The sequence below is a fragment of the Podarcis muralis genome, chromosome 9, assembly GCF_964188315.1.
Source record: "Podarcis muralis chromosome 9, rPodMur119.hap1.1, whole genome shotgun sequence".
NCBI lineage: Eukaryota > Metazoa > Chordata > Lepidosauria > Squamata > Lacertidae > Podarcis > Podarcis muralis.
The window spans coordinates 7,480,604-7,499,937 of NC_135663.1; the positions used below are offsets into that span (position 1 = coordinate 7,480,604).

General features: G+C 42.0%; 1 protein-coding gene across 3 annotated transcripts in view; it reads left to right on the forward strand.

Moving 5' to 3' along the window:
- Positions 1–19,334, forward strand: part of CTNNA2 (catenin alpha 2) — a 547,409-nt gene that overhangs the window by 199,997 nt on the left and 328,078 nt on the right. The window lies entirely within an intron of this gene.

Below are 19,334 nucleotides of genomic sequence, written 5' to 3' on the forward strand. Positions count from 1 at the left end.
AGTGTCATATAGTCCATCACTTTCATCTGCCATTCTTCCAGAGTGGGTAGATCTTGTGTCTTCCAATACTTTGCGATAAGTATTCTTGCTGCTGTTGTAGCATACATAAAAAAAGTTCTATCTCTCTTTAACACCAATTGGCCGACAATACCCAAGAGAAAGGCCTCTGGTTTTTTAAGGAAAGTACTTTTAAGTACCTTTTTCATTTCATTGTAAATCATTTCCCAGAAAGCCTTAATCTTCGGGCATGTCCACCAAAGGTGATAAAAGGTACCTTCATTCTCTTTACATTTCCAACATTTGTTATCGGGCAAATGGTAAATTTTTGCAAGCTTGACTGGGGTCATGTACCACCTGTAAATCATTTTCATTATGTTTTCTCTTAAGGCATTACATGCCGTAAACTTAACACCGGTGGTCCATAACTGTTCCCAGTCAGCAAACATAATGTCATGGCCAATATCTTGTGCCCATTTAATCATAGCTGATTTCACCGTTTCGTCCTGTGTATTCCATTTCAGCAACAAGTTATACATTCTTGATAAATTCTTAGAATTGGGTTCTAACAGTTCAGTCTCTAGTTTTGATTTTTCCACCTGAAAGCCAATTTTCCTATCCTGTTTAAAAAGCTCCATTATTTGATGATATTGAAGCCAATTTTGTACTTTATGTTTCAATTTCTCGTAACTTTGTAATTTCCACTTATCTCCATCCTGTTCCAAGATTTCCCAATACTTCGGCCATCCGACCTCCATATTGAGTTTCTTTACTGCTTTAGCCTCCACTGGTGACACCCATCTCGGGGTTTTGTTTTCCAACAGATCTTTATATCTTGTCCATACATTAAACAATGCTTTTCTAACAATATGATTTTTAAAGGTACTATGCAGCTTGATTTTGTCATACCATAGATATGCATGCCAACCAAAAACATTGTTAAAACCTTCCAGATCCAAGATGTCTGTGTCCTCGAGGAGCATCCATTCTTTCAGCCAGCAAAAAGCTGCTGCCTCATAGTACAATTTTAAGTCCGGCAGGGCAAAACCCCCTCTTTCTTTAGCATCTGTCAATATTTTAAATTTGATTCTGGGCTTTTTGCCCTGCCAGACAAATTTCGAAATATCTTTCTGCCACCTCTTAAAACATTCCATCTTGTCAAGAATCTGCAAGGTCTGAAACAAAAATAACATTCTAGGCAATACATTCATTTTAATCACTGCAATTCTACCTAACATTGACAATTTCAAATTTGACCATATTTCTAGATCTTTTTTGATCTCTAACCAACATTTTTCATAATTGTCCTTATACAAATTCACATTTTTAGATGTCAAATAAACCCCTAGATATTTCACCTTCTTAACCACCGTTAACCCTGTCTCCTCTTGGAATTTCTCCTTTTCCATATCCGTTAAATTTTTTCCTAGGACTTTGGTTTTTTGTTTATTCAACTTAAATCCAGCTACCTGGCCAAACTGTTGGATTATTTCTAAAACCTTTTTCGTACTAGTGTTTGGCTCTTGCAAAGTCAATACTAGATCATCTGCAAATGCTCTTAACTTATAATGTTTAGCTCCGACCTGCACTCCTTTAACCTGCTGGTCATTCCTAATCATGTTCAGCAACACCTCCAGAACTGAAATAAAAAGTAACGGGGAAATTGGGCACCCCTGTCGTGTTCCTTTTTCTATCTTAAGCTCCTCAGTTATCACATTGTTTACAATCAATTTAGCTTTTTGTTCCGAATATATTGCAGCCATACCGTTCTCAAAACCTTGTCCTACCCCCATCCCATGAAGATTCTTTATCATAAAGCTCCAAGAAATGTTGTCAAAGGCTTTCTCCGCATCCACAAAAATCAGTACTGCTTTAGTATTTATATTCACCTCTAGCTTTTCCAAAATATCTATTATATTCCTTACATTGTCTGCTAGGTGTCTTTTTGGGAGGAAGCCTGCTTGATTCTTGTGAATCTTTTCCATCAACACTTTTTTAAATCTTTTTGCCAAAATGTCTGCAAAAATTTTGTAATCCACATTAAGTAATGATATTGGGCGGTAGTTCTTCAGTTGAGTCTTTTCAGTCTCTGTCTTTGGTATGAGTGAGATATATGCTTCTTTCCACGATTCAGGTGCCTTTTTCCCCTCAAGAATCTCATTACAAACTTCTTTTAGTGGTTGAATCAACCATTCCTTCAAGGATTTGTAGTATCTAGAAGTCAATCCATCTGGTCCTGGAGATTTGCCCAATTGCATATTCTGAATGGCGTCCTCTATCTCTTGTTCTGTTATTCTCTGGTTCAGATCCATCTTACTTTGATGAGAGATTTTTTGTAATCCATATTTATCAAGGAATTTATCTATATCTTCTTCATTTTGCGGGCCTTGGGTATAGAGTTTTTAAAAATAACTCAAAAAGCAATTTCTAATTTCATTAGGTTTGGATATATTCTTTCCATCCACTTCTAGACTTGTAACTGTATTTAATTTCTGCCTTTTCTTCAATTGCCATGCCAGAAGTTTACCACATTTATTTGCTGATTCAAACGTCTTTTGTTTCATTTGCTTTATCTTCCATTCAATCTCTTGGTTCATCAATTCCATATATTGTGTTTGATATAACTTAATCTCTCTTAAAATCTCCTGGGACTTTGGTTTTACTCTTAATTTTTTCTCTCCTTCCTTTATCTTTTCCAAAATCTTTTCTTTTTTCTCATTTTGTTTTTTCCTCTTTATTGAATTTTGTTGAATCAAGAAACCTCGCATCACCGCTTTGCTTGCGTCCCAAACCACTCTTTTCTCCACATCGGCCCTCAAATTTATTTCAAAATAGTCTTTTAAGGTTTTTTGGGCCTTCATAAGAATCTCCTCATCTCGAAAGAGGGTGTCATTCATTCTCCATCTAAATTGACCAGTTGTTGTGGATTTCATTTCCATCTTCACAGCGTTATGGTCGGAGCAAGTTTTTGGGCAGATTTCTACCTTCTTAATCTTTGTAGCCATACCACTAGTGATCCAAATTTGATCAATTCTGGTCCAGGTCATCATTGCTTGGGAGAAAAAGGTTCCCTCTCTCTCCAGAGGGTTCCTTGTTCTCCATATGTCTATCAAGTCCATGTTTTCCGTCATTTCAAAAAAGGTCTTAGGAAGTCTCCCTTCCTTAGTAACTGTTAGTCTTTGTGCCTTATCCATATTAGTGGAAACCACACCATTCATGTCTCCCATGATTATCATATTGTAATCCAAATAGTCCATTAGAGTTTCATGAAGTCTCTTAAAGAAATCAGATTTACCTTCATTTGGTGCGTAGATTCCAACAACCAAAATTTTTTCTCCTTGTACTTGTATCTCCACTGCCAAATATCTCCCTTGTTCATCTTTAAACATCATTTTTGGGGCCCATTTCTCTTTTACATATATCACAACTCCTCTTTTTTTTACTTTGTCTGATGAGATAAATTCTTGTCCAAGTCTTTTATTTGTAAGTAGTCTCCTGTGAGCTCTAGTTATGTGAGTTTCTTGTAGACATATCAGGTCCAATTGTTCTCTGTTCAAAATATGAAAAACTTGTCTTCTCTTCGAAGGCCCATTGAGCCCATTACAATTCCAACTAAGGAATTGCAGAGCCATTTTGTTATTTCTCTGACACTCCTCCAACAGCTCCAAGTTGTTGCTCTTCCTCTGAGGGTGGTGGTTTGTGTCCACGCGAAAGACTCAGAATGTCTAATGCTCTCCTCTGTTCTGCGATTGGGTCCACAGTCCCCTTCTGCAAGTCCTCTTGATTTCTTCCCAGAAATTTATCTTTGTCTTGGATAGTCTTTATTTTCACCTTCTTTCCCTTGTAATCAAAGGACAGTCCCTGTGGGAATTCCCACCTGAAGCGGATAGAGTTTTTCTTTAGCAAAATAGCTAAATCCTTATAAAAACTCCTCAAATCCAAGATGTATTTTGGAATGTCTTTAAAAATCTGTGCAGCTGAGTTTCCAATTTGTAGGGCCTTTTCAAAGTGTAGTCCTAGTATTTTATCTCTTTCTTCCTTAGATCTAAGTGTAATCAGGCAATCTCTCGGGGTCTTTCTATCCTGCTTTTTGCCTAGTCTAAAGGCTGTTGTGATTTTAAATTCGTCTTCCTCCAGATCCCAGCAATCCGCAAACTCCTGTGTTAAGAACTCCGCAAGGTTGTCACTTTCATTCTCTGAAATAAATCTCAATTTCAAATTTCTCTCTTTTCTCTGTAATTCCCACAGAGCCAGAGTTGCGTCATGCTCATGGACCTTCTTGGCAATCGGTTCTAAATTCTCCTGTGTCTCTCCAGCGATAGCTCTCGCTTCTTCAGCAATTTTACATGTAGTGGAATTTTCCTCAACCAGTTTATTTATAGATTCTGTATTCTGGTCTAGTCTTGCTGATATTTCTGTTAATTTTAGTGTATTTTCTGAAGTCTGTTTTGTCAGAGACTCCAGGGATTGATTTACCTTAAGCAGAGCTTCTGTCAGGGCTTCCATAGAAGCAGCTGTCACTTTTTCTTGTCCTGTTGTTCCTGCAAGTCCGGCAGTTACACTTGTAATTGAGCCTCTTTTCTTTGATTGTTGTTGTTGCTGCAGCTGGTGCTGTTGTTGTTGTTTGGTCTTGGCTCTTGTGACTATCTCTTCTTGTGAGCCACTCATGTCAAGGTCGTTTCCCACGGGAGCTATTCCCCACTGGGAAATTCCACTGTCTTAGGCAGTGCCAGCCTTTACCTTACCCTCTAGGGGGAGCAAATCAAAATGGCCAAATACAAAATGTCCAAATATACAAAGAGAATATCCAAATACGTAGGAAAAGGAGGAAAGGAAAAATAAAACAAGTACAGTTGGAGGCTTATAGCCACAATTTCCCAGTAGATACTGTCTCAGCTTGCTCTGATGTACTGTATCCAGGCAGTACAGAAACTTTGTATCCCAATGTAGCTTTCACAGGCAAAGTCAGTTCAGTGTCCTATTCCCTAAAAGGCAGATCGTTTCACAGTCTTAAACAACTGAGGCGGCAGAGGGTTTTTCTTTTGAGTAGATTATGCAGCTACCAAAGTCTCTCTTGCCTCCCCTCTGCCCTGCTAGCTAGAGGGGAGATCTAAAGTCCCAATGTCAGGTTTAATTAAATAAAAGCAAAATCTTTGACGGATGCAGCTTTACAGTTCCGTTGCTTTCACTTTCATGCAGTCGGGGGGAGGCAGACTTCCTTAATTTTGACCTCCCCGCTTTCAGCCAAATCTCCAAATTTTAGTTCCAAATATAGGTTCCGTATTACTCACGGGTTTTTTCTGTCCGTAATTTACAGGAAGGAATCGGCGCTCTCCACTAATAGCGACGCGGCTTCACCCTGCGGGCTGGGTAGCGATTCTCAGCACCGCGCTCCCCCGATGTCGTTCCAGAGCCTTTAAAAAGGCTCTTTCTGCGGTAAAGGGGGGGCGCTTTTGGTGCCCACCGAATCTCCTCGTTCACAGCCTTCCGCGCCTGTGATTTTAGGGGTCCCCCGCTTGCCGTAGCGGGACAGACCCAGGCTCGCAGGGCAGTCCTTCTCCGGAGCTCGGAAAAAGGACCGCCATTAGCGCTGGCGCCGACCGGAAGTCGAGAGATTTTACTTTCTTGGGCTCCATGATCACTGCAGATGGTGACAGCAGCCACGAAATTAAAAGACGCCTGCTTCTTGGGAGAAGGGCAATGACAGGCCTAGACAGCATCTTGAGAAGTAGAGACATCACCTTGCCAACAAAGGTCCGTATAGTTAAAGCCATGGTTTTCCCAGTAGTGATGTATGGAAGTGAGAGCTGGACCATAAAGAAGGCTGATCGCCGAAGAATTGATGCTTTTGAATTATGGTGCTGGAGAAGACTTTTGAGAGTCCCATGGACTGCAAGAAGATCAAACGCATCCATTCTTAAGGAAATCAGCCCTGAGTGCTCACTGGAAGGACAGATCGTGAAGCTGAGGCTCCAGTACTTTGGCCACCTCATGAGAAGAGAAGACTCCCTGGAGAAGACCCTGATGCTGGGAAAGATGGAGGGCACAAGGAGAAGGGGGCGACAGAGGACGAGATGGTTGGATAGTGTTTTCGAGGTTACCAGCATGAGTTTGACCAAACTGCGGGAGGTAGTGGAGGACAGAGGTGCCTGGCGTGCTCTGGTCCATGGGGTCACGAAGAGTCGGACACGACTAAACGACTAAACAACAACAAAAGAATTAGCAATGCCCCTTCAGAGGGCAGAGGATGTGGCTGGCATCAAACATCCCAGTTGCTTCTCGTCTTCATGCTCCTCTTTGGATGAAGCAAGCAAACAGGTGCCAGCAGCACATTGATCCCCCTCCCCCCCAAAAAGCCCTCCTGCTCTCCCCACAGCTCATGTCTGTGTGTCCTGCTGGGGAGGAGGGCATCTGGTGAGTGCTGATGGACTGGTACCTAGAGGTCATGGGCCCTCATCCAGACCCCTGCCAGGCCGCAGTGCTACTGCCAGCCATGTATTTTTACCCATCCCTACTTCTTTCCTGTTTGCTGCTTTGTTAATGCTGAGCTTTGAAATTTCGATCCACTTTCACCTTTTCTTCAGCTGTGCTGAATTGCCACCCACACTCACACTTTTCTTTCTCATGATATTTAACTTTGTCTTCTGCCATCTGCGTTCTTGAATTGGCAGTTGCAGTGTAATATTTGGAATCAAACTGAGTTGAGAGCTATAAAATACTTTGTTTTGATTTAATCCTGTGCTTCAGAGCTAAGCTGGTTTTAGAGCGTGCACCTTTTAATACCCATTAATGTTTACTAAAGCTGTAAAACATTTCCATCTGCATTTGCTAAGCAATGTGCTATATCACTTTATCTGCAGAAAGACTACTTTTAGTGGTGGTGGAGATGAAAGGCTGGTTGCTTCTTAACCATGATTAGGTCATTGAGAGCAGCCCTCAGGGTTGTTTGTGCTATTTCCCCAGTACTGTCCTTCCATGTGCAAATTTCCAAGGTTGTCCCTTCTGCTGCCCTCAATCATCCATCAACATTATATCTCCACTGTCAGGTGCTGTTAGCCCTATCTGGGGTTTTCCTCAACCAAGCACCTGAAAGCTTCTGCTCAGAGCAATCTGAATAATATTACCGTAAATATTACTTATAGAAAAACTCAACAATAACCCCTCCCTCCCCACCCATCCCAGGGTGAAGCAGAACTTCAGCTGATGCAAAAAATGGCAGCCAGGGACGTGTCCTAGGCTCATAAGGGTCTAAACCACTGAACCTCTTCGGCTTGCTGATCAGAAAGTCAGGTGAGCTCCTGTTGCTTTGTCCTGGCTTCTGCCAACCTAGCAATTTGAAAGCACGCCAGTGCAAGTAGATAAATAGGTACCCATGTGGCAGGAAGGTAAATGGCGTTTCCGTGCACTCTGGTTTATGTCATGGTGTCCTGTTTGCCCCAGAAGCAGTTTAGTCATGCTGGCCACATGACCCAGAAAGCTGTCTGTGGACAAACACTGGCTCCCTCTGCCTGAAGTGAGATGAGCGCCACACCCCATAGTTCCCTTGACTGGACTTAACTGTCCAGGGGTCCTTTACCTTTTTTTTAAAACTACAAATGCAATCTCAGCAGGCCCATGGAAGGGAAATTGTAAAATACATCACAAGGGGCACAACAAGGAAGGGTATTGGAATTCTCTACTACTATCTGGGAACTGCGCGGGTGGCGCTGTGGGCAAAACCTCAGTGCCTAGGACTTGCTGACCGTAAGGTCGGCGGTTCGAATCTCTGCGGTGGGTTGAGCTCCTGTCGTTCAGTCCCAGCTCCTGCCCACCTAGCAGTTTGAAAGCACCCCTAAGTGCAAGTAGATAAATAGGTACCGCTTTATAGCGGGAAGGTAAAACAGCGTTTCCATGTGCGGCGCTGGTGCTGGCTCACCAGTGCAGCCTCGTCACGCTGGCCACGTGACCCAGAAGTGTCTTCGGACGGCGCCAGCTCCCAGCCTCTTGAGTGAGATGAGCGCACAACCCTAGAGTCGGTCATGACTGGCCCGTATGGGCAGGGGTACCTTTACCTTTACTACCATCTTTGGTCTACAACTGTCCTCTAATATAAAAAGTAGTGGTAGTCTGTTTTGCATCTGACCATATCCCACAGAGGACAATGTCTCACAGTCATTGTGTGTGGCCCTTTCTTTAGTACCGCAGCTGTGAACTATGTCAAGCAACACACCCATATATAAAGAAACCTTCAGTGGAAGAAGACTGTTTTATCTACCTGTTTTACTTGGATCAACACCTCACCCTTTCCTTTGATTTTGGGACAATTTATCTCTTCTCAAAACCAAACTCAAACCATGCTACCTTGCAGCCTTGACCCTTCCCTCTAGAGTTTGATATGAACCAAGGTGCTGAGAGGGACGCGGGTGGCGCTGTGGGTAAAACCTCAGCGCCTAGGGCTTGCCGATCGCATGGTCGGCGGTTCGAATCCCCGCAGCGGGGTGCGCTCCCGTCGTTCAGTCCCAGCGCCTGCCAACCTAGCAGTTCGAAAGCACCCCCGGGTGCAAGTAGATAAATAGGGACTGCTTACCAGCGGGAAGGTAAACGGCGTTCCGTGTGCTGTGCTGGCTTGCCAGATGCAGCTTGTCACGCTGGCCACGTGACCCGGAAGTGTCTGCGGACAGCGCTGGCTCCCGGCCTATAGACTGAGATGAGCGCACAACCCTAGAGTCTGTCAAGACTGGCCCGTATGGGCAGGGGTACCTTTACCTTTTTAAGGTGCTGAGAAATGCTTATGCTCATGGGAAGCCTAGAAGTGGTGCTGGTTAGGAGGAAAACTTGCTGCTTCCCTTCCACTCTCCTGTGTGGGAGGCAAGGAACAGTATCCTAAACCCATTTCAATGATCAGTTGGTAGAGAGACTAGCTGTATTGTAAGCAGGCCAGGTGATTAATGGTCCAAAGGCTTTCTAAGGATATCTACCACCTATTTGAAAGCAACCTGCTGATGTTGTCAGCTTCTACCAGTCGAGAAGTATAGAAAATGAAATGTTCCATTTGGCATTCATATACTTGTTTTCTTCTTTTAGAGAAACTTTCCATGACAGAGTTTGAGAATCACAGCAGTAAACAAAATTTAGTAATTAGTCTCTGAACTGAAGGAGAATTTCAGATCCATAAATCCAAACCGACCCGCCTTCCTTTTCAATGTGTTAAGTTCAATAGATAAGAACTAGGAAATGCATCATTCTGAATTATGGCTCACCTCCCCCACCTAATAATTTTCCCTTGTGAGATTATAGAAATATCAATATATCCAGGATAGTTTATTTTACATATTCATCTTTCTAAGATATTTGTCAGAGGAATGACATGTGAAAATCTCATAAATCTTTTGTGGTGTGTCATTCTTGCAATAAGCTGCTATGGTAATAGCTACTGCTTCTACAGGTTCATAGTTAATATAATTCTTTGTTACAGTGCTGCCCATTGGCCTGATGGATGCTCAGTTGAGGTGAGGACCTCTTTCAGAAGAAACATTTTCACTTGGGTCAAGATCACGCTAAAGGCTCTGGCACGAGGTGTCCAGCTACCTGTGCCTTAAGCACAACTTTATGTCACCATCTGCTGCGTTCTAGCCCTTCATCTTCTAGGCCTTCTTCAGCCTGTGGCAAACTTCTCAGGCACTGTTTCTGCCACTTTTCCTGACTTCTCTAGCCTTCTGTCTTCCCCTCTTCCTTAGGCTCTTCTTTGCCCAACTCCAGATTCAACTGAACTCACAATAGGGCTTTGTCAGGTCTTTTATTCTCTGTTGGCCAGAGCCAATGACATGAACTGCGCACAGAAACAAAGACTAATAGAGTTTTTTAGATTGACTCTCAACAGCAATTGGATTAGGCCTTTCTGATGCTCCTGATAATCAGTATACATACTAGGAACATTCACTTTCTGCACTGCTAAGTGTCAAAAGTGCTTCTCTCCTTTGGCATCTGTTGGCAGGCCCTCCATACACTGTAACCTTCACAGAGACATGAGGCCTAATTACATGCAGATTTGCCTCTTGTTTAAAGTGCAGGTATTTTAAGTATTGCAAGCAACCTAGTTATTTCATAGCATGATCATATATCTAAGCACTTTTCATTTTACTTTAAATAATACTAAATGGTTTCTTCACAGGCTTGTGATGGTCAGGGATGTGGAATGATAGGTGCAAAGATTGGTACCCAACTGTTAGCCAGAGCATCTGCCTGCAGGCCTGTTCCCAGAAACACACCAAACATGGGGTCTGAAAGAAATGGCATTTTTTAAGAGAGAAAAACACAAGCTTGTCTATTGAAAATGAACATTTATGGGGAAAACAAAAGGGTAAACATGCCATGGCTGTTTTATGAAATAGGGACACTTGATGGGTGTATTCGGTCGTAGGCAGAAGATTACAACTGTACACTTGGGCTTGTCAATCAATAAGGGGTAGCATATTGATTCAACTGTTTTTGCGTGAAGAAGGTATTGGCTTAGCCTATCGCACATCCAGTAACTCTGCAGCTGAAGCCATTAGCACACTCTCCTCTGCATTTCAGGGTGGAGGCTGCTCCTGATAGCTAAGAATTTTGCCATTGGTTACTAGACTTTTCCAGCCTAGCACTGAGAAACAAAAAAAGAATTAAGAGCACAAAATAGAACCAACCTGGCAACATAGATTATTTCAAGAAGACCAAACAGAACTCATGGAGTGATGGTTTTCTGAAACCATTTGTGATTGGTATTTAAAATGTACATTCATTTTTTCCCCAAAATTGAACTCACATGGGGCAATGTTTTTACAGTTATAGTAATAATGGCTCTGCAAATATTATTCTCGCCTTTTACTATAGTAAAAATATGCCTATGTGTCTAACATTCACTGTTGATATGTTATAGTTGTCTGCTTTATCATGCCCTGAGCATCATTGTTATTGAATAACAACACTTAAATGAATTTCAGGACCTTGTTCTTGATTGACTGATGATTGTGGCTTTGTTTACGGAGCACCACAAATCCTCTTGCCATCATGGTTAAAGGGGATTGCCCCACAGCTAACCTTCCATGAATTACAAAGAATGCAGAGTAGGGAGCAAACTTTTTGTTCACTCGATATTTATTGTGCTCAGCTGCCAGGGTCACTAGCAAAAACTAACATACGGTAAATGGTGAGTTGCTATGGGGTGAGTGAGTAGGGTTGCTGTAGTAAAATAATCAGTCTAAAATCTAGCATAATAGTATTGCCCAAATTTTTTTCCAATATTGTGATATGTGTGTGTGTGGAGAGAGAATAAGAGAGAGAGTTTTGAGGCCATACTTCCTGTTGCTGATTAAGTTCCCAGTGACCAAGGCAAATATCCCATTGCTTGCAAATACTACATGCACAGAGTATGTGAGTGAGGGGGAGGGGACTCTGCTGCCCTTTGCACTGACTTGTGAGAAAAGGTGCAAGAGATCCTACATTTTCTTCTGCAAAAGCCCCCCCCCCCGCCCCATACCTCTCCATATATGTAGTGTTCTCAGGGTCACCACAAACAGTGACTGGTCAATGCTAAGCCAGCATTTGTGGACCCATGATTAAAGCAAATGCAGATACAGACTTTGGCTATGTACTTTTGACAGCTCTTATTATATTGGGATGTTTTACTTTAAATGAATGTCACGGTTAAATCTTCCTTGTTTCTTTTGTTCTATAAATGGCTTTGTCTTCAATCTCTATGGCACTGACAGGTATTGATGTACTTTGTCAAGGAAAAAATATCTTCTGCAACTAGGACTAAAAATTCAATGATTTTCAGCAGACTTTCTGAAGATAATAAAGTAATTTGTCTTCACGTGGGGATTACAGTCAAACCTTGAAGGTGGGGAGAAAGGGGAAAGAAAATAACTCAAAATTAAAAGGAACATCTCTGAAAAGACAGCATTTATAGAAACTTGCATTAATTCTTCCCTTGAGTCCTTTCCAGCCATAATAATTCTTTAATAAGGTGGTCTTTAAATTAGGAATATGTCTGCATGTGTATTACATTTGTGATACTGGGCTTGGTTTGTAAGGCAGTTACACCTTTTCAGGGTGTGAAGTGAAGGTGCATTCCACAGCTCTGTAGCCACACCCCCAAGACACACATGTCATAGCAGTCCTTCAATGAAACCTGCAATTACAGTATCCCCAGCCAATAGTGACAAGCCTGTGGCTCCTGTCTTCTCCAGCAGCTTATAAAACCCCATGGATTTGCAGTGGTGCCTTAAGATTCGCTGCACAGAAACTAAACTGTGAAGTTATGCTGGAGTTTAGCTCCCTCCAGAGGATGCTGAGGAGCAAGGGGTGGTGGTGTGGGGAGAGGGGACACACCAGCACAGTGGGGCACTTTTGTGGACAGCTTCCTTTCTTGTTCCCATTTACTGCTTTCAGACAGAACACCTTAGCTGCAGTGTATAGTATCTTAACAAGAGATCTGTTTAACATTCTTTCTTTACTTACGGTATGTCGTGCTATGTTGTAGTTCAATTTCCCTCCTTTTAATCAGGCAATGAATTATTTAATGAATAATACAGGTACAGTAAGGAAGAGGCATTAATGCATGTTCTGGGATTAATCTACAAAGCAGCATTTCTTTCTTTGTCTCTTTTCAAACAAAAATACACAGGCAAAACAATGCTGAGGATGCAACAGGTTCCAATTTTGTGATCCCAGTTTATCTACGCTTTCTAGGGGCATTTCCTGACTCACTATTTTCAAGTGGGATTTAATCACATCCTGGTGAATTCAGGTTGCATAATTAAAACTGATTTGGAAGGCTGGCAAAACAAACCTGTTCCCCAAAACGATTAGACTTTTTACAATAAGGAAAGTCAAAGCAAAATGCACTATAAATTCTGGGATAATATTTGTTTGATGCAATGTTGTCTAATCACCCCACAAACAAATCAGGATGAATACTCATTAAATAGCTGGTGTTGTCTAATCTCTTGACAAACAATTCAGGCAAAATGTTCATTAAACGGGTTGTTTGGAAGCAACCTAGTAAACATGGGTGTGGCATGCAGAAACATACTTGAACTCAAAGTTATACATTGAAAATCATCAGGAGATTCATGTAGGCTATACTACCTGGGTATATTTTACATGACCAACAGTATATAAGATAACAATATATGTTCTATTAAATATATACAAATCTGCAATATTCACAATATGAAGGGGAGTATCTATTAGGTGAGAGATATCTGAAGCAAAGGAGGAAAATGTAGTATTTATCTTGCTACTGTTTTTCTTTTTAATCATGCCATTTTGATAGTTATGTCATGCGGACTTAAACAAGCAAATGGGCCCAAAGGTCTGAAGTCTCATTGGATGCCAAACAACCAGACTTTGCTGATTTGCTATAAGAGAGGTGTGCATAGTTTTGATACAGTAAGACTAGAAACATTTTAGAAATTCATGCAGGCCTTGAAATTCATCTTCATTGTTCTGGTTGTTCAAGTCCCTGTTCTCTATGAAAGGAAAATCAAGTGAGTCGTCTTAACTATCTGTATTAGAAGACAACCTATATGGGTAGTACAGTGGTGACAAAATTTTTTGCTTTCCCAACCCCACATTCCCAGCTTCTTTGCACTCCTGTTGCAGTGATATCTACACTGGCTTGGTCATGTCCACAGAATGGAAGATGGTAACATCAAGACCATGCAGATGACTGCAGTTTCTACAAATAGACAGTCAGGTTGTGGTGGCGCTGTGGTTTAAACCACTGAGCGATTTGGGCTTGCTGATTGGAAGGTCAGTGGTTCAAATCTGTTCAACAGGGTGAGCTCTCATTGCTCTCTCCCAGTTCCTGCCAACCTAACAGTGATGGGAAGGTAAATGGCGTTTCTGTGCGCTCTGGCACTCGTCACTGTGTCCCATTGTACCAGAAGGGGTTTAGTCATGCTGACCACATGAACCAGAAAAGCTGTCTGTGGACAAACACTGGCTCCCTCGGCCTGAAGTGAGATGAGTGCTGCACCCCATAGTCACATTTGATTGGATTTAACTGTCCAGGGGTCCTTTACCTTTACCTTTTTACCATAGGATTGGCCAGAGGAAGAATGGCTGCTGGGAGGAGCACATAGAGAAACAATGCCATGGTGCATCTGCAGTAGCAGAACTGAACACCTTCATTTGCCCCCAGTGCAACAAAACATGTTTCTCTCACATTGATCTCCACAGCTACAGCAGGTGTTGCAACCTTCTTACAGTTTGACTTGATCCTCAAAGGCACGCGTCTCCAGAGACTGACAGATGCCAACAAAAATGATAGCCTATGGGGTATTGATCCATTAGCCCAACAAAGGGTCACAGGAATGGTGCCTCTCCTTCAGTTAGAAAAAGCCAGAGTTCAGGGATTGCAGTTAGATGTTGTGCAAGGGAGCTAGTAAGCAGTGGGCTAGAGAGTCAGAGAGCAACATTTGCGAGGAAATGGTTGGGGTCTGTTTAAGTCCAAGACTGCTGAGGCTATGGAAGAAGCCAGAGCCTCTTGGGGTGTGAAAGTTGTGTACCCCTCCATCATAGGCTCAGATTGTATATACTGTATGTGGAAATAGACCATATATCATAATGACACCAAAGTCTTCACTGTGCTGTAACAGTATAAAATGAATAACAGTTAACTTCCTTCTGTGGTGTTGATAGTAGGGAGAAAATGTTCCACTAAAAACAGGATGATCTGAATAAGCTAACTAAAGTCTTTTGTTAATGCTGAATCTTAAGTGAAAGATTATTGTGCTTACAGTGGCAGAAAGAGTTCTTGCAGTTCTTTTGTCTGATTACATCATTTGCTACATTAAGTTCATTAGGAATATTAAGTAGAAAATAAAGGGCAAGGGAAATGAACCATTTTTTTATTATTATAAATGAGTGATGGATATTGCTGAGACCATTTATTGAGTCAGGATGAATAGCTAATAAAACCACAACTTAGTTTCCTTGACAATCTATTAACATGTGGGGTGCTAAGTGTTTTCATTCAAGCACATGAATACATTTATGAAGAATCAGGCTGTAAGATAAATGCCAAAAGCATTTGGAACCCTAATATTATTTTTTTAAATATGCTTCAATCAGTTTTCTTGCAGTACCCAAAACTTTTGCAAAATATCCTGGTAGAACTGCCTTATTTGGTTCAAGGTGATGAACTGTATAAATAATTATATCATATGTACTGGTTATTGTTTTGCAGTCATTTAAAATGTAGTCTCTTCCCATCTCAGAGAAAGTTTAGCCGGTACTTCAGGTCAGAATTACTACCCTCATCTTCTAGTGTCTGATGGAAGAAAGTTGGGATAGAACGTAAGAAAATTAATAAATCAGTTGGTATATAAACTAGCTAAAATGTTTTAAAAAAGCAAACTAGAGCTGCTAGCCATGATGAATGTGTGCTGTGAATACTAGTTGCTGAGATTCACGATGTGTCTCTAACCAGAGATATACCCTTCCCTTAACATCCCATACAACCTGTGTGTGCCATTTATTAATATACAAAATGATTCACCATATTTTCTGTTTTCCTAACAATAGGATTATATTTTGCTGTCACCCATCCATGTTGTGTTATTGAATGAATAATATTGCCTCTGTAGTTTCATTCAACAGCCAGCAGACATGCTATATACATATTTTAGTCCTTTTTAAGATATGGTTGCGGGGGGGGGGGGGGGAGGGAATTGAAATAAACTCAGCCGAGAATGAGTAGGAAGGCAATCTTAACACACTAGTAGCTATATATAGATTGAAGTATGTGTCTCCACTGCCAATTACCTTCCGTTGTTTTGGTGTGATGGTGCTTTGCATTGCTCAGAGCAAAATTGTGTCTAAATATCTAATACTATGATTTGAAGTAATCCAAAGGTCATCTAGATCAGCACTTATAATCAACATTCCAGCCCCCCTTCATACCATCCCATTAAATTTTCAGCGCAGTATGTCAAAAGCAGAACATGCAGAGCTTTGAGTAACTCACAATCTTCTTAATCTAGCCAGGAAAACATTGGTATTGGCATCAGTCAAATTGCTGATGAATGTGTATGTGGTTTTCAGTTTCTGTCTATCTACCTGTCTGTCTGTCTGTCTGTCTGTCTGTCTGTCTGTCTGTCACCATGGTTAGGGGAGATGCAAAATAGCAAGGGGGAAAGCAGAACCTTTGTGACATCAGCAGTCATAGCTCAACAACTTTGACATGACCCCAATGTAATGGGGTAGATCACTGCCAGTTTTTAATTCTGTAGATCACAGTCTCTTGGAAGTTGGCCACCCCGGCTATAGAGGAAGGGAGGTCCATAGAAATGGGACCATCATTGAGAAAGCCTGGTCCTCTGTGCCCACCATCCTAGCTCACCCCACTGGTGGGCTTATGAAGAGGAAGTGTGTAGCTGATTTCAGTGCACATACAGACTCATATGGGTGTGGATGATCCTTTAAGCAATTTGGTTACATTCTGTGCTAGCTAGAGCTTCCTAACTGTCTTCAAATGTATCTTCATGCAAATAACATTAGTAGCCTGGAAACAACTAACTGGAAACAACTAACTGTGGAAAGATCTTTGCTGCTTCTGTTGACTCTGAACAGAGGATGAAGATTGCACATTCATTTCAGATGTCACAAAGCTGCTGCATCCCAACTCCAGGCAAATCAAATGTGTGCTATTCCCCCATAATATTTCTTAGGGAATAAGTGTTCGGGGGAGAGTGAAAATTTCTTGGGTGAAAATTTGCAGATAATGGTTTAGCATCTTTCCCTCCTCTTAGTAAAAGGAAGCAATTACTTTCAAGCATTTATCCCCCACCTGCATTTTCTTGATAATATTGCTGGGAGAATATATGTGAAGTGCTTTGAACACTTAATTAGCAACAACTTAGCATTAATATAGCATATTATCACCTCCCTGAGATGGTGAAATTTAGGAAGGTTGTTGCTGGCATCGGTCAGTCTTGAGAGCCAATAGAGTGCTTCTTCAGAGGTGAGGTCAAATTGGTGGAGAACCACAGCACCAGCTGTGGCTGCAGATAGTGGTAACTCATTACGGCTGCCTCCCACATTATTTTTGCTGCATTAGCAGGACTGAAGTGAGTGACCTCTCTGCGGTACAAGCCTGGGCAGTGTGTATGGAGGTCCTGGGCTGCCCAGATGATGATCCCTCTCTCAGCCTCACTAATGTGGTCCAAAGCAATACATTTGGCACCAGCTGGGCTGCAGAAGTTGCTGCAAGGAGGCATACAAGACACCATCAAACCACCTTAGGGACTCCACTCCGGATTTGTGTAGGGTTTACTGCTTAGCAATTTCTTCTCCCGAAGATATGCTGCAAGTCAGCAGAGGTTTAAGACCAGAGTTTTCCTTCTCCTAGATGGGATACTTCCCCAAGTTCACGAGTGCCATCTGCCCCTACACCACATTCAGTAACCACCTTCTTGACTGTTGGACCCACTGTTGCTCTTGTCTGCTCAATCCGCCAGAGCCGGTCTTTGTATGCGGGGAAAGTTCCTAACTCACTGAAGGTAGGAGACCCTTTGCTACCCTCACCTGGTTTAGCCAGCCAGTCAAAGCCATTCCTGGGGTGTGGTGACTGTTTCATGCTGACAGCTTATAGGAGCCACAGGTGAGAGTTTAAGTGCAGACTGGGGACAAACTATGCCAGAAGAAACATGGCACATCCTCCACCAGATGTACTACCCCTCCCCTAACACCTTCCCTCTGGGAAGGTAGGCTTTAAGTGAATTGATAACAAAAAGGAAAGAAGCCAAAGTTGTATTGGAGCCCATTTGCTTCTTCCTCAAATGTAACTGAATAGCTGTACACACTTCTTCTGTGTATCTGAAGAAGTGTGCATGCACACGAAAGCTCATACCAAGAACTAACTTAGTTGGTCTTTAAGGTGCTACTGGAAGGAATTTTTTTTGTTTTGACTATGGCAGACCAACACGGCTACCCATCTGTAACTGAATAGCTGTAGGGCTTCAAGCATTTAATCATCCTGAAGCATCCTGGGGCATTTGTTGCTTATTCTGAAAAGAAGAGGAGGCAAGTGCTGAAATGAAACATCAGCTGTCGCATACCAGTGGCTTGGCATAGTTTAAGAAGCTAATGCAGCCCTGACAAGGAATTTTGATTTTCTGCTATTCCTTTCATTTCAAGGTGAAGAAACAACGCCGAAAGGCAGTGTTATTTAATCTAAGCCTAAGGAATGATGCAGCAAACAGGGGGAAAGCAGGCGGAAGGAGACACTATGTTTAGGGGGCAAGATCGCTGGGATGACTAAATTAGAAATTGGCAGTTCACCCAGCTCAGACGAAGATATGTCAGGGTAACTTGCTTAACGTGGCTCAGATGGGTGAGCGGAAACTGGTATAAGCACCCCCAAATGGCTGTGGCAGGGGTGGGACCAGGTAGGGGTGACTAGCCGGACTTTAAGAGTCGCCTGAAAAGAGGAATTGCTTGTCAAACCACTTTGGGAATTGTAGAGGGGCATTGGGGTCTCCCTAGAACTCTTGGCAACCTTGACAAACTACAGTTCTCAGGATTGTTTTTAAAGGGGCAGCTGTGACTTGTTAAAAGTGATATGATATTGCTTTAAATGTACAATAAAGATGGAGCCTTGGAAGCAGGTCACTTGAGTAAGATCCTTGTTCAGTTCAAGCAGAGTGCTTTATACGTTCCATGCTACTCCCACAAGTGTTTTTTCTTTGTTTTCAACAATTGGATCATCAAAACAGACTTTTCCTTCCCCTTGCTCTCGGGCCCCTCCTTCTCTCTCCTGCTGCTTTATTGTTGATAGGGCCAAATGAAGTGCTTCACTGTGACCATTGAGTGAAAGCAAGGACTTCCATTCTGCAGCAGCTAAACATGGACAAGTTACATTGATTTCACTGGGAATTTACTTGTGCTTATCTGTCACATTGTCGCCAAAAGCTACAAATGAGTAGGTTCAAGCATGCTAAGAGCCAGATTTTAAATTATTTCCCATTAGGAGACAAGTCAGTGGTATTTTGTGGCAGCTTAATTGGCCTATTTAGAATAAACATCATCTGTTTCCTATTTCCCCTGAATGTTATACTCCTACTCTTGGACATTAAATGCTCATTGGATGGGCAATCAGAACAATTCCAGCATCAGATAGCCAAAATGAAGAGGTGCATTGCTTTCAAATGTACTCTTATACATTTTCCCTAAACATTAGTCAAAATTTTGGGGAGGGGGAATCTTGATTCATGCAATTTTCCTAAACAAACTACTCCCCTAATATCTTCATGTGGTTGTGTATTTCCCCAGATAACAACATTAGGTGTTTTCATTCTTCGCTTAGTGATTAA